This window comes from Myotis davidii, unplaced genomic scaffold (genome assembly GCF_000327345.1).
Source record: "Myotis davidii unplaced genomic scaffold, ASM32734v1 scaffold1421, whole genome shotgun sequence".
Classification (NCBI taxonomy): Eukaryota; Metazoa; Chordata; class Mammalia; order Chiroptera; family Vespertilionidae; genus Myotis; species Myotis davidii.
In genome coordinates this window covers 684,291-697,326 of record NW_006291550.1, presented here as the reverse complement: position 1 = coordinate 697,326, position 13,036 = coordinate 684,291, and the positions used below count along the sequence as shown (strand labels likewise).

Here is a 13,036-nt window from a genome sequence, read left to right as displayed (position 1 = left end):
ATGGAGGCAGGGTTCCTTTGCCCATTTTTTGATTGGATTGTTTATCTTCCTTTTGTTGAGTTGTATGAGTTCCCTATAAATGTTGGAGGTTAAACCCTTATCAGTGATAGCATTGGCAAATAGGTTCTCCCATGTAGTGGGCTTTCTTGTTGTTTTGTTGATGGTTTCTTTTGCTGTGCAGAAGCTTTTTATTTTGATGTAGTCCCATCTGTTCATTTTCTCTTTAGTTTCAAGTGCCCTAGGAGCTGTATCAGTGAAGAAATTGCTTCGGCATATGTCTGAGATTTTGTTGCCTTTGGATTCTTCTAGAATTTTTATGGTTTCCTGACGTACATTTATTTATGTTCTTTTATGATTATTATTGCTTTGTGTGCTCGCCATCCAAAAATCAAATCATCCATCACCATCTATTTGACCGTCTTTCCCCTTTACTAGCCTTCCATGGCCTTTACTCTGGTAAGTACTATACTGTTTTCTGTGCTTATGAGTTTCAGTTTTATATCCCACATATGAGTGAAATCATATAATAATTCTTAGTTTTTTCTGACTGACTTATTTGACTTAGCATGATACTCTTAAGAATTATCCATGTTGTCACAACTGGCAGTATTTCATCTTTTCTTATGGCTGAGTAGTATTCCATAGTATATGTGTACCACATCTTCTTTATCTAATCATCTATAGAAAGACGCTTTCATTGCGTCCATGTCTTGGTCACCATGAAGAATGCTGCAATGAACATAGGGGTGCATATGTATTTGAGAATAAATGCTTTCAACTTTTTCAGATAGATACTCAGAGGAGGGATTGCTGGGCCATATGCTAGCTCTATTCTTAATTTTTTCAAGGAACCTCCATCCTGTTTTCCATAGTGGCTGTACAGTTTACATTCCCACCAGCGGTGATGAGGGTGCCTTTTTCTCTACATCCTCTCCAACACACATTATTTGTTTTGTTGATAATAGCCAATCTAATAGCCATGCCATTGCAGTTGTGATTTGCATTTCCCTAAGAGCTAGTTAAGTTGGAAGGTAGAAGGAGAGAGAGATATCCTGATTTAGTTTAAGCACAGTAAAATTCAAGTTCTAAAAATGAAGTCCATTTCTGTTGATTTGGTATTATAATTTTTACTAAATTTCCTAAACTTTCCTTCTATTTTTAGAAAAATTAGACTGCTTCCATATCCGATGCTACTTTAAGCATAAAGATTCAGTTCCAAAAGTTTATGTCAAAATATTTATAAAGCATTTGTTACCAAGCGGGTGCTCAGAAGATGTTTGCTGTAATGCGAGGCCAGGCTCTGAGAGGACATGCAGATTGTTAGGCTGTTAGGCTAAATCAATGGATGCTGGAGTTACTCTACTTAAGAGCTATCAGGTAAAGAGCAGCTCAGTGTTTCCCATTTGTTCTTTAGGATTATTATAGAGGATATAATGGGGGAAACAGAGAAACAAAAAAATAGGTTAGGTGGTCAAATTTGTTCTGGGACCTCTGACTTAAAATTAAAAGCTAAATATTTTCCCTAAATTTTAATTTGCTAATGGACATCTACACTAATAAAAGAGAAAAATGGTAATTGGCATACGGCGCTACCATTTTCATTGGCTAATCAGGGCTATATGCAAATTAACTGCCAAATAAGATTGGCAGTTAACTGCCAACAAAATGGCGGTTAATTTGCATATGTAGGCACAATGCAGGGACGCGAAAGGGAAAGCAGGAAGAAGCCCCCTGCCACTGACAGTGATTGGAAACCCAGGGGGGCACTAAGAACTGGGGGGCAGGGCAAAGTAGGCCCCAGGGCCGCCCAGCCATGATCAGAGAATCAGGCGCCCTTTCCGCCCTGGCCAGTGATAGCAGGAAGTAGGGGTGGAGCCAGCGATGGGAGCTGGGCACGGTCGAAGCTGGCAGCCCAAGGAGCTAGGGGTCCCTTGCCTGGGCCTAAAGCGGAGCCCATGATCACGGGGCCGCTGCAGCTGCGGGTCCCCGATGCCCGGGCCGGATGCCTAGGCCAGAAGCGTTAGGCCTGGGCAGGGGCAGAGCCTGCAACCATGGGGAGCTGAGGGGGCAGAGCCAGGGATTGGGGGGATATGATGGTCCCCTTGCCCAGGCCTGAAGCCTGGGTCAGAGGCATCAGGCTTGGGCGGGGGTGGAGCAAGCGATCAGAGGGAGATGGGGTTCCCCTGGGTCAGAGGCCTCAGGCCTGGGCGGGGGTCAGAGCCAGTGATCGGGGGGAGATGGGGGTCCCCTGTCCAAGCCTGACATCTCTGGCTGAGGCGTCAGGCCTGGGCAAGGGGCCGATCCTGCGATTGGAGGGGGATGGGGGTCAACGCCTGAGGGCTCCCAGTATGTGAGAGGGGGCAGGCTGGGCTGAGGGACACTCCCCCCCGCACACACCCAGTGCACGAATTTCGTGCACCGGGCCCCTAGTAGTATAATATTTTAAAATATATATTTGTTTATGGAGATCTCTTATTTAAAATTTTATTTGTTATAGATGACTCATAATACCATTTATAAATATTGATTAAACTAAAACACACACATAGATACCCATACGCATGACTTTAAAGAGATTTTCTTAAAAAAAAATGGCAGCAGGGTTATTTATCTGTTTTGTTCAGTTTTTGTACTCCTGGTGGCTGATACTCAATGAATATGTATTGAATGGCAATCAGCAATGTGCTATGGCAAAAAGGGAAAACATCTGACTTCTTCCCGCTTAAGCTCCTTGTAATAATAATCAGACCCTATAGGAGTAGTAGATTTTAGAGTTTATCAAATATATCTGTATTCATAATCTTACTTGATTCTTTTGGAAACACAAGTAGAGAGATATTGTCATTCCTATCTTATCAATAGACACAAATCTGTTTCAAGTTTCCACATCCAGTACATTCTCTACTAAACATGAATATTTATGCCAGGTTCAGAGGTACAAGCAGGAAATGTTAAAAGCCTGAGCAATTTTCTCTACATTTGACTCTTCTTTTGCTTTGGTTTTGTATCTTTTATAAACCTGCAATGTAATTTATATTTCCTCAGTAGTTCCTTGCAATCATTCTTACCATTTTTAACTACAATTGTATAAAAGGTAAAAACCTTTTCTCTGACTCTGGTAAGATTGTCCTGGTTTTGAAAAATAAGATTCCCCAATAATATTTGTTTTATTTATTTTTTGAGGATGTATTTTATTCTTTTTTATTTATTTGCCCGCAGGCCGTAGTTTGCCCACGGCTGGCTTAAAGTATTACTTAAAGTATTACATATGTCTCCTTTTCCCACCAGTTACTTCTCCCTGGCCATTTCCACTCCCCAGCATATGCTCTCACCCTCCTACTGTCTGTGTCCATGGGTTATGCTTATATACATGCATACAAGTCCTTTGGTTGATCTCTTACCCCCTCCATCCTACCTTCCCTCTGAGGTTAGATGGTCTGTTAGATGCTTCTATGTCTCTAGATCTATTTTTGTTCATCCGTTTATGTTGTTCATTATAATCCACAAATGAGTGAGATCATGTGATTGATAGCCATTCTGACAGGTGTGAGATGGTACAAGCCATTATGTTTAATTAATATTTGATGAAGGAGGCAAGAGCATACAATGGAGTCAAGACAGTTTCTTCAATAAATGGTGTTGGGGAAATTGGACAGATACATGCAAAAAAATGAAACTAGACCCCCAACTTACACCATACGCAAAAATAAACTCAAAATGGATAAAAACTTAAACATAAAGTGGGAAACCATAAAAATCTTAGAAGAATCCATAGGCAGAAAAATATCAGGCATATCTCATAGCAATATATTTACTGAAACATTTTCTAGGACAATGGATATTAAAGAGAAAATAAACAAATGGGATTACATCAAAATAAAAATCTTCTGCACAGCAAAAGAAATCATCAACAAAGCAACAAGAGAGCCCGTTGTGTGGGAGAACATATTTGCCAGTGTTACATCTGATAAGGGTTTAATCTCCAAAATTTATAGGTAACTCATACAACTTAACTAAAGGAAGATAAAGAATCCTATCAAAAATTGTGAAAAGGACCTAAATAGACACTTTTTGAAAGTGGACATACAGACGGCCAAGAAGCATATGAAAAAAAAAATGCTCAATGTCACTAATCATTGGAGAGATGCAAATCAAACATCTCCATATTGTTTTCCACAGTGGCTGAACCAATTTATATTCATACCAACAGTGCATGAGGGTTCCCTTTTCTCCATATTCTCACCAAAACAGTACTTGTTGTTTTGGTTATTTTTGTTTCTTTTTAGGAAGAGATTTAATAGGTGTAACTTAGCAGGCATATGGTATTTATTAACACCTTGTTCTACTGTGCTTTGGGCTAAAGAGAATAATGGACATCTACTCTAGTGTGTCTTGATCTAGTTCACCAAGGCATAGGTAAGGATAGGACCATAAGAGGGTCATTTCAAGGCAGCACATATTAGTATGGGAACATGGCAGATCCTGGACTGTTTCTTGATCTTATTAGAATAAAACCTCCATAAATCCTCAAAGAATAAAATTGTTATCCAAGGAACACTGGGTGGAAAAGAGAAGTCTAGGGAAGGATCTTGATTATAATTAAGAGAAGAAGGGATTTTCTATGGACACCAAATGGTATCACCAAAGACAAAGATATAGGAATAGGCAAGCTGTGCTCAAGGCATGGACAGCAGGCCAGGTTGGCTGAAACAGAAGGTCTAGTTTGAAAACAAGATGAGCTCAGGTAGATGAAATTAGCTTATAGGAGACCTATTAGATTTCTTTATCTATTTAGTACTTTCATAGTGCTAAATGCATCATAATCATAATAACTGAATATTCACTACAATTTACATTTTTGGTGTTTTATTTTTTCAGATGTTTATTGATAAACAACATTTCTGAATTATGGAATATCCTTCTCATCATATCAGGTTTTTTCTTATGCAAGAATATTTTTTCTCTAAAAAAAATACACAACTCAGTTTGTTTATACTTTAAGAGAACTACAGAGATTTATTGATCATTTACTCATGGTACTAAAGTTAGCTGAATGTTTATTGTGAACCAATCACTACTCAAGATATTGGTGCAAAGCATTGAATACTTCAGCCCCTATTCTCAAATAATCAACAATCTAAGAGATTAAGTTATATTAGAGTGAATTACTGCATTATTCCTAGCAATTAATTCTTTAGTTTCAACGAGTATTTGGCATGCCATGCAGTGCCTACCAGTAAAATAAACCAAGCAACAAACATATTTTGATGATCTACATGCCAGAAACTCTGCTAGATACAACACGGAATTTAGGGGACTAGATAATAGGGTACATAACATCAAGGAAAAGATAACTTCCTGGGGGAATAGGCCATAAACAAAATTCCAAGCCAGGCCTATAAGAGCATGATGGGTCAGTGATAAGGATTTAGAGGAGGGAGAGAGTGCTCGATGGTGCGAATGGGCTGAGATGACATAGGAGGGGCGAGACCTAGCTTGGTGTTGAAAGATGGGTAGGATTTGGTTAATCATCAATAAGAAGAGTAGAAAAGACATAAAAGGAGGTATAGCGGTTGCCTTATTTGCATCAGTTTCTTTTATAAGCAACCAATAAAATTAACTTTGACTTTCATTGACTTTGTCAGCAGAAAATATATTAAAGTTTTGCTGATCAAGAGAGTACAAGACTTACTCTGACTATGACCTGAATGCTCTTTCATTTCAGGACACAGTTGAACAGTCCAGAGATCTATCTCACTTCCCCCTTACCTTAACCTAACGGAGTTTTGCCAGTACTGTTGAGTTTAACAACTGGCAGAAGGACATAAAATCATCCAGATGCAATTCTAGGGCTACTACCATTCATCTAAGCTCCTGTTCCCCCTCAAAACAGAGAAGTGGACACAGACAAAGATAAGGAAATGGTGAGGATGAGAACTGCCTTGTCTTTGCAGTGTTGTTGCAGTGACTTCTCCCCCCGCCGCCCACCTGGGAAGAGTGAGAGGACTGACTTGCACTCTCTCTCCTGCTTCACTCCTGTGAGCCCCACAGCCAGCTGCTTCCCAGCCTTCTATGCCTGCCCTCCTCACTAGCCCCTTACCTGGCTGCTTCTGCCAGGCTTCCACCCAACAGGCAGCATTTTCTCCATCAGTTAACAGCCATTGAGAAGAGATTAGTTTGTTGCTGGCCTCTGGGGACCAAAAAAGCATCCAAAGGAGGCAAAGCTCTAGGTGGTCTCAGTGGAACTGTGCAGCCTGGAGATAGAGGGGATAACTTTACTTCTGAAACACTTTCATTACCATAATAGCTCTGTAACACACTGCCCAGAGTGATAAACACCATTATTTCCAGGCTTCATGAGAACAATAGATTAATTTCACTGGGCTAAAAGTGAGACAGAGTTAAGGAAGAGAATCCTCCCACCCTAGCCAACTGTATAGAAACAAGACACAGTCATATCCGTTAGGTGGTTACCAGCATTCTAATATCATGTAGGTAGAACATATTAATATATTTTATTTTTAGAATATAATATCAACAGATTTTATGTTTTGAAGTATTTTTTTTCCTTTAGGAAATAGGTATAGAAAAACACATCCAGCAAAGACGAGGCCCATAAAAGTCAACAAACAGAACTTTATCAGTTACCCCAGAAGCTTCTCCATGTGCCCTGTCCCTGTCACACTTGCCTCTCCCTTCAAATATAACCACTGTCCTGACTTTGATAATAATCATTCCCTTGTACCTTATAGTTTTATACCCTAGAGTTTCATCTTGCTCTTTCTTTGTAATCCGATGTTTTCAATGTCTCTTTATTTACAAGTTCCTCCTCCATCTCTTTTCTTTACAATGTGTTTTGAAGAACATGGGTTGCCTTATTAGAGAGTCTCTCAAAGTCTGGATTTTCCTGATTGAGGATGTGGAGTGTGATTTAACATGTCCTTCTGTGTGTCTGCAAATTGGCTGCTCAGTCCCAAGGTTTGAGTGGACTCAAGTTCCATCCCTTTGCAAAACAATACGTAGGGTTAGGGTTAGCATGGAGAGTTCATAGGAACTAGGTTGCTCCTACCCCTTCAGTCCTTACTCTGTTCCCTGCACACTCACCTATTCTTGGTAGGGGAGATCCCCTCCAATCCCCAGCTGTTATCTCAAACTGGCCCTCAGTAACCTCAAGTTGGCCAATGTAGGGTTCTCTGGTTCTCAAGTCTGTAAGATGCCCCCATGCTTTCTCCCACACAGACACTCATTACACAGAAGCCTTGAGGCTGTTAGTGGGGCCTCTGGTAGTCTCATATTTAGGGGGTTATGGGGCTATCTTGGCACCTGTTTCATGTAAATAGTTTTCTTATTTCCCTTAGTAGTTGCTCTGTATGTCTTTATGTAAATTTAGGAAGAGCCAACATTAAGCTGCCACTATCTCAGCCATCTTTGGAGAATCCTGTGTGATTTATTTTATCATGTTTTATGTATTGTTGAATAAATAGATTCTTTAATTTTTAATGAGAAAACTATTCAGTATTCAGAAAATCACTTTATTGGCAACGCTGGGAGAATGTGCTTATTCTTTATATTGAGAGATGATTGTCTGATTGTTTATCATTCCATAAATTGCTGCTTGAATCCTGCCTGTAGGGATCATTCTTAGCCATATATAAACATCATTTTAGTTGCTAATATTCCAGTTCAAATCTGTTACCACTTCCATCCCAAGCCCCTTCACATGCGGATGGTAAGGAGACAGAGAACTTCTTTGCTTAAATAGACCTTGGGGAAAGCTCACTCCTAAGCATGACTTTTCTCTACCTGCCGTCCTGGACACAACACCTACACTGTCTTTATTACCGAAATCTAAGTGTTCATGCCCACGCACTCATAGGTCTTAGATCTCCTCTGTGCAAAGATGCTGATACCCAGGTGTCCAGACCTTTGATCTGCTTCTGATGCTTTATAAAGTCAGCCTTTTCTTCATCCTACACTGGACCAGCTGGCACTCATTGCTAGCTATGTCTCGGCATCATATATACCATACCGTATATCATTGATATATAGAAACGCGTACAACCCATGTGGCCTGATTTTTTCCAATAACATGATATAAATGACACCTTCATGTGTCATTTAAAAATCTCTGAAAGTGTGAGTTTTAAAGAATGTGTAATTTCCTGTCATATAGATGGGTTAAACTGTACTTAACCATGTGTCTAACACTTCTAGGTTACTTTCAATTTTAAAAAACCAAAACTAGCCGGGCGCGGTGACACACGCTTATAGTCCCAGCTACTCGGGAGGCTGAGGCTGGAGGATCGCTTGAGCCCAGGAGTACTGGGCTGTAGTGCGCTATGCCGATCGAGTGTCCGCACTAAGTTAGGCATCAATATGGTGACCGCCCGGGAGCGGGGGGCCACCAGGTTGCCTAAGGAGGGATGAACTGGCCCAGGTCGGAGACGGAGCAGGTCAAAGCTCCCATGCTGATCAGTAGTGGGATCGCGCCTGTGAATAGCCACTGCACTCCAGCCCGGGCAACACAGCGAGATGCCATCTCTTAGGGGAAAAAAAACACAAAAAACAAAAAACAAAAACAAAAACAAAAACAAAACAAAACAAAAACTGAAAGTTTGAAATTACATTTATTCTTTTTTTTTTAATCTTTATTGTTGAAAGTATTACATATGGCCTTTCTACCCCCCATCCCCCATTAACCCCTTCTGGCCCACTCCTACCCCTGCCCCAGGCCTTCACCACCCTATTGTCTGCGACCATGGGTCCTTTGGTTGATCGATTCCCACCCACTCACCCCTGCCTTCCCTCTGAGATTAGACAGTCTGTTCCACGCTTCTATGTCTCTGGATCTATTTTGTTTATCAGTTTAGTTTGTTCATTAGATTCCACGTATGAGTGAGATCATGTGATAGAGGGACCTGGAGACTATTATACTAAGTGAAATAAGTCAGTCAGAGAAATACATTTATCCTTAAACCAGAAAACGTCACAGTGGAAACACCTCCAGGTTCAGGTGCACATTTTCTTGTAAACACCTTATTTTGATTGGGGTAGTATAAGTTATTTGGGGATCACTGACATCTCTATCTTTAGGGGGTTCTGACTCCCTAATTCTCCAGTTCTAATAGAAACTAACAGGGCCACTCCTGTGAGGGTAGACTCCTCTCCGATCTTTCTAAAGTCAACAATTCCTCTTAAGACTATGTTATTTCTGGCGGGATAATCTTTCCATTGAACATCTTCCGGGGCCAGCACAGGGCAGCCCTGTGGCAGCAATGTCCTGGAAGACATTGAGTTGCTCACAGATGCTAGTATTCTGAAAGGTCATTGAAGAGAAATGTCATTATAATAGATGACATGAGAAAAGTAGAAAAAAAATAAAAATGGAGTCCTCCCCATGCTTTAAGAAAAAGAAGAGGCTAAAGCTTGATTAATAAATGACCTGAACCCAGGCCTACCTTAAAACAGCTTTGTCCTCCATAATGAGATGAATAATTATCTCATCTCCAAAGGATGTTGCATCAACAGGGGACTCTGTCAGGGGTTTGTTTCCAGCTGGGGGTTAGGAGCCACTGCCTTAGACACAGGCCACAGGACCTACTAGGTAGGAAGAGGAGATCAGAGAGGAAAGGAGACACAGGCAAACAGTGGCCCCAGGAAGGGGTCAGATAATCTACATCCAGTGCCTGAAAGCAGGGCCGCATTCTCAGTCCTGGTCTGGCTCAGGTGGCTGAGAGTCAAGAGGGGCCACTGTTAGAAAAGGGCCGTTTCAGTGATGCAGAGTAAGATCCCTCAAATTGGGTTTTGAGGGTCAGCTCCAGACACAGCTCCCAGAGGAAGCTTTCCCTGAGCAAATCCATGTCTAGTCTCCGTTATGCCTTTCTCCTTTCTGTGCTGCCCAAGCCCCCTCCCTTCCCTATCACAGCGCACGTCCCACTGGACTGTGAGTGCCTGTCTGCTTCTCTACCTCTCCATGAGCCTATGAGCGTCAACAAAGGTTTGTGTGTCTTGCCTGGGAGCCACTATACCTGTCGCTCCTGTTCTTAGCAGCATATCCAAACACCTGCAGAACTTTAAAAAAGTACAAATGCTGGCACTCTACCCCAGAGATTCTAATTTAATTGGCCCAGAATGAAGCTCATATCTATATGTTTTTAAAAGTCCTCAGGTCTTTCTAATGTACAACCTGAAGAGTGGGAATCACTGACTTAAACTACCTTTGGTGCCTGAGAAGTAGGAGCCCAGTAAGTGGTTGATGGATACCTGAGTAAATGAATGACTGAATGAATGAATGAATGACTCAATGATGGCTTCAGCCAACTAGGATTCAGCTAGAACAGAGCAGGAACTGGTCAGATGTATATAACTACATGGCTTCAGTGCTTTGCTAGCAATATGCCAAGTTAAATATATTAATAACAAAATGAAGTTTTTATGTTTATTTCATTTATTTTAAAACCTATACAGTAACTCCATTTTACATACTCCAGATTTTAAAGTCTTATTCAGTACAATGTAATGATCAATAAGCAAAATAGGCTAAAAAAAGAGAAGAAAAGGAAATGCAGAGGGTTTCTTGCAGTAAGTTCTTCTGTTCACATATCTGCTGGGAAATGGAAGCTATCGGTTCCCTATTTCTCTTCTGACACATGTTATCCATTCTGTCCATAACAATCCCTTCTTTGTCAATATATTGTCCTTGCTAAATTACATTAGATTAGAACAATTCTGGATTAAAATGTCAGAGCAATCTATTATTATCAAGCTCTGACGCCTTTTCTACAGCGGAGTTAATTTGTGTACGCTGCCTCCTGCAGAGTAGCTGCCTCAACGTGATGGTGAGAATTACATTTTACTATTTCTACACCAGCCTCTGGTTCTTGTTTTTGGCCTGCAATAATGTCTTTGTATTAAATGATCTCTCAGCCAGAGATCTGACCCTGGGACCTACTGTTGATAACTGCAGTCATCTCTTGGATCTGTTTGTGTTGTCCATAACACAGCTCATTTTTTAAAATGGCTTTGAATGTTGCTCCTTGAGAATATTCTGCTGGGTAAGCATTCTTGACCGATTATTTAAGGAAGTCAATTCTGTTGTCAGACAGGTATCTATTACCGGATCACCATGGACACTGCTCCATTTACCCATCAGTGCACATTACACATTCCCTCTCAATGCATTAAATTGCTTGATCACATGCTGCATTCAGCAATTTCTTCATGATATCTGCTTGGCAGAATAGATAACATACTGGTCAAAATGACAACCACATCAGGGCAGAGAGGGAAAGCACAGGGTTTTATATCAGTAAAATGAACATGTCATCTATATTTTTCCACTCTAATCTTCTGTTCCTTTTTGTATATTTAAACATTTTATTTAAGAAGTGGTAGATGCTCACTAAAAACAAAGCATATAATATGAAAGTGTGTGATTAGAAAGCTAATAAACTCAGCTGATTCCATCCCTACTATGTGTACTTTAAAGTTTATTCTCCCAGACCTTCAATTATACACATATAAAACTTACATTCTTTCCCCCGACCCCCCCAAAAAAATTGTATAACATGCATACTGTTAGACTATTTGACCTTTCACACTCATCATTTCATATCATTATACACATATAAAACTTACATTCTTTCCCCTGACCCCCCCCCAAAAAAAATGTATAACATGCATACTGTTAGACTATTTGGCCTTTCACACTCATCATTTCATAACTTATATACAGATTTCCTTTTTAGTGTGGGATTTATAATATTTCATAATAACATGATGATATACTCACTATTTCACTACTTATAAATAAACTAGTGGCCCGGTGCATGAAATTCGTGCACATTAAAAGGGGATTAAAGGAAATATTTTAATATTGCTATTTGCCCTTTCTCTATAATATGCGTCAGAGATGAAAGAAAATTAGTAAAATGTATATGAAACTCTTCCTCCTGTCAGAGTCTGGGGCGCACCACAGGACCCAGAGTCAAGTCCCCACCCACCCATGTGTGACTCAAAATCACGCAAGACCCAGACCCGGCTGCCCCCCTCCCCATTGGGCTAGATCCAGACCTGGCCAGTCCCACCCTTGTCAAGCCCCGCTGGGCGGGGGGCGTGGCCTGAGGTCCCCCAGCCTGGCACCAGGGTTGGTGGCACAGCCTGAGGTCCCCTGTCAAGCCCCATGGAGGCGGTGGGAAGGGCACATCCCCAGTGCTGGGGTGGGGGGCATGACCTGAGGTCCACCATCAAGCCCCGCCAGGTGGGGGCCATGTCCTGAGGTCCCCCAGCCTGGTGCCAGGGTTGGCGGCACAGCCTGGGGTCCCCTGTCCAGCCCCACGAGGGGGTGGGGAGGGCACATCTTCAGGTCCCTGCTGATTGCTCGTAAGGCTCATTATGGGAACTCAGCCTCCACTGTGGGCGCCGCCATCTTTGTGGCAGAGTGATGGTCAATTTGCATAGTCCCTCTTTGTTATATAGGATATGTAATTTTATAGGTAATTTTTTAACTATTTAAAAAAATGTTGCCATTAACATCTTTTTTTTATATACATCTTTGTGTATTTTTGCAAGTATTTCTGTATGACAGACTCATAGAAAGGAAATTGCTAGGAGATGAAGAGTTCAATATTTTAATAAACAACAACAACAACCACAATAATATGAAAGATTGTCTCTGTGCCAGGTACTTTTAATAAGTCCCTTGCAGGGAAAAACTTATTTAATCTTTACAATATTTGAATGAGTCCAGTACTACTATTATTCCTATTTTACAATGGAAACAGAGAGAGACTAAGTAACTTGCCCAATGTCCCTGTGCTTACTATGTGGTGGAGCCTGAATTCAAATCTAGACAATATGGCTTAGAGACTGAGCTCTTCCCTTCTGTGCACACTGCCTCATGGTTATGTTGCCTCTCCAAAACTTAGTTCCCAATTAACACTAGTCATCTACCAGCTTTTTCAGTTGTGGATATTGTTTTTTAAACTTAACATTGCAGCTCTTTTAATGTTGGTGTAACTTCGCAATGCAATAAAGG

The 13,036-nt window shown here is 41.0% G+C and overlaps 1 protein-coding gene and 1 long non-coding RNA gene across 3 annotated transcripts in view; both read left to right on the top strand.

Annotated features, from left to right (window-relative positions):
- LOC107183266 overlaps window positions 1-8,542 on the top strand; it is a 16,919-nt gene extending 8,377 nt beyond the window's left edge. The window contains exons 2-3 of one of the 2 annotated variants that reach the window (XR_001514055.1): window positions 6,308-6,311; window positions 8,272-8,542. This is a non-coding gene — a long non-coding RNA (uncharacterized LOC107183266). Of the gene's footprint in view, window positions 1-3,219; window positions 3,223-6,307; window positions 6,312-8,271 lie in introns of both variants that reach the window. The other variant, XR_001514056.1, reaches the window with a different exon arrangement.
- Window positions 1-13,036, top strand: part of UNC13C (unc-13 homolog C (C. elegans)) — a 158,091-nt gene that overhangs the window by 106,833 nt on the left and 38,222 nt on the right. The window lies entirely within an intron of this gene.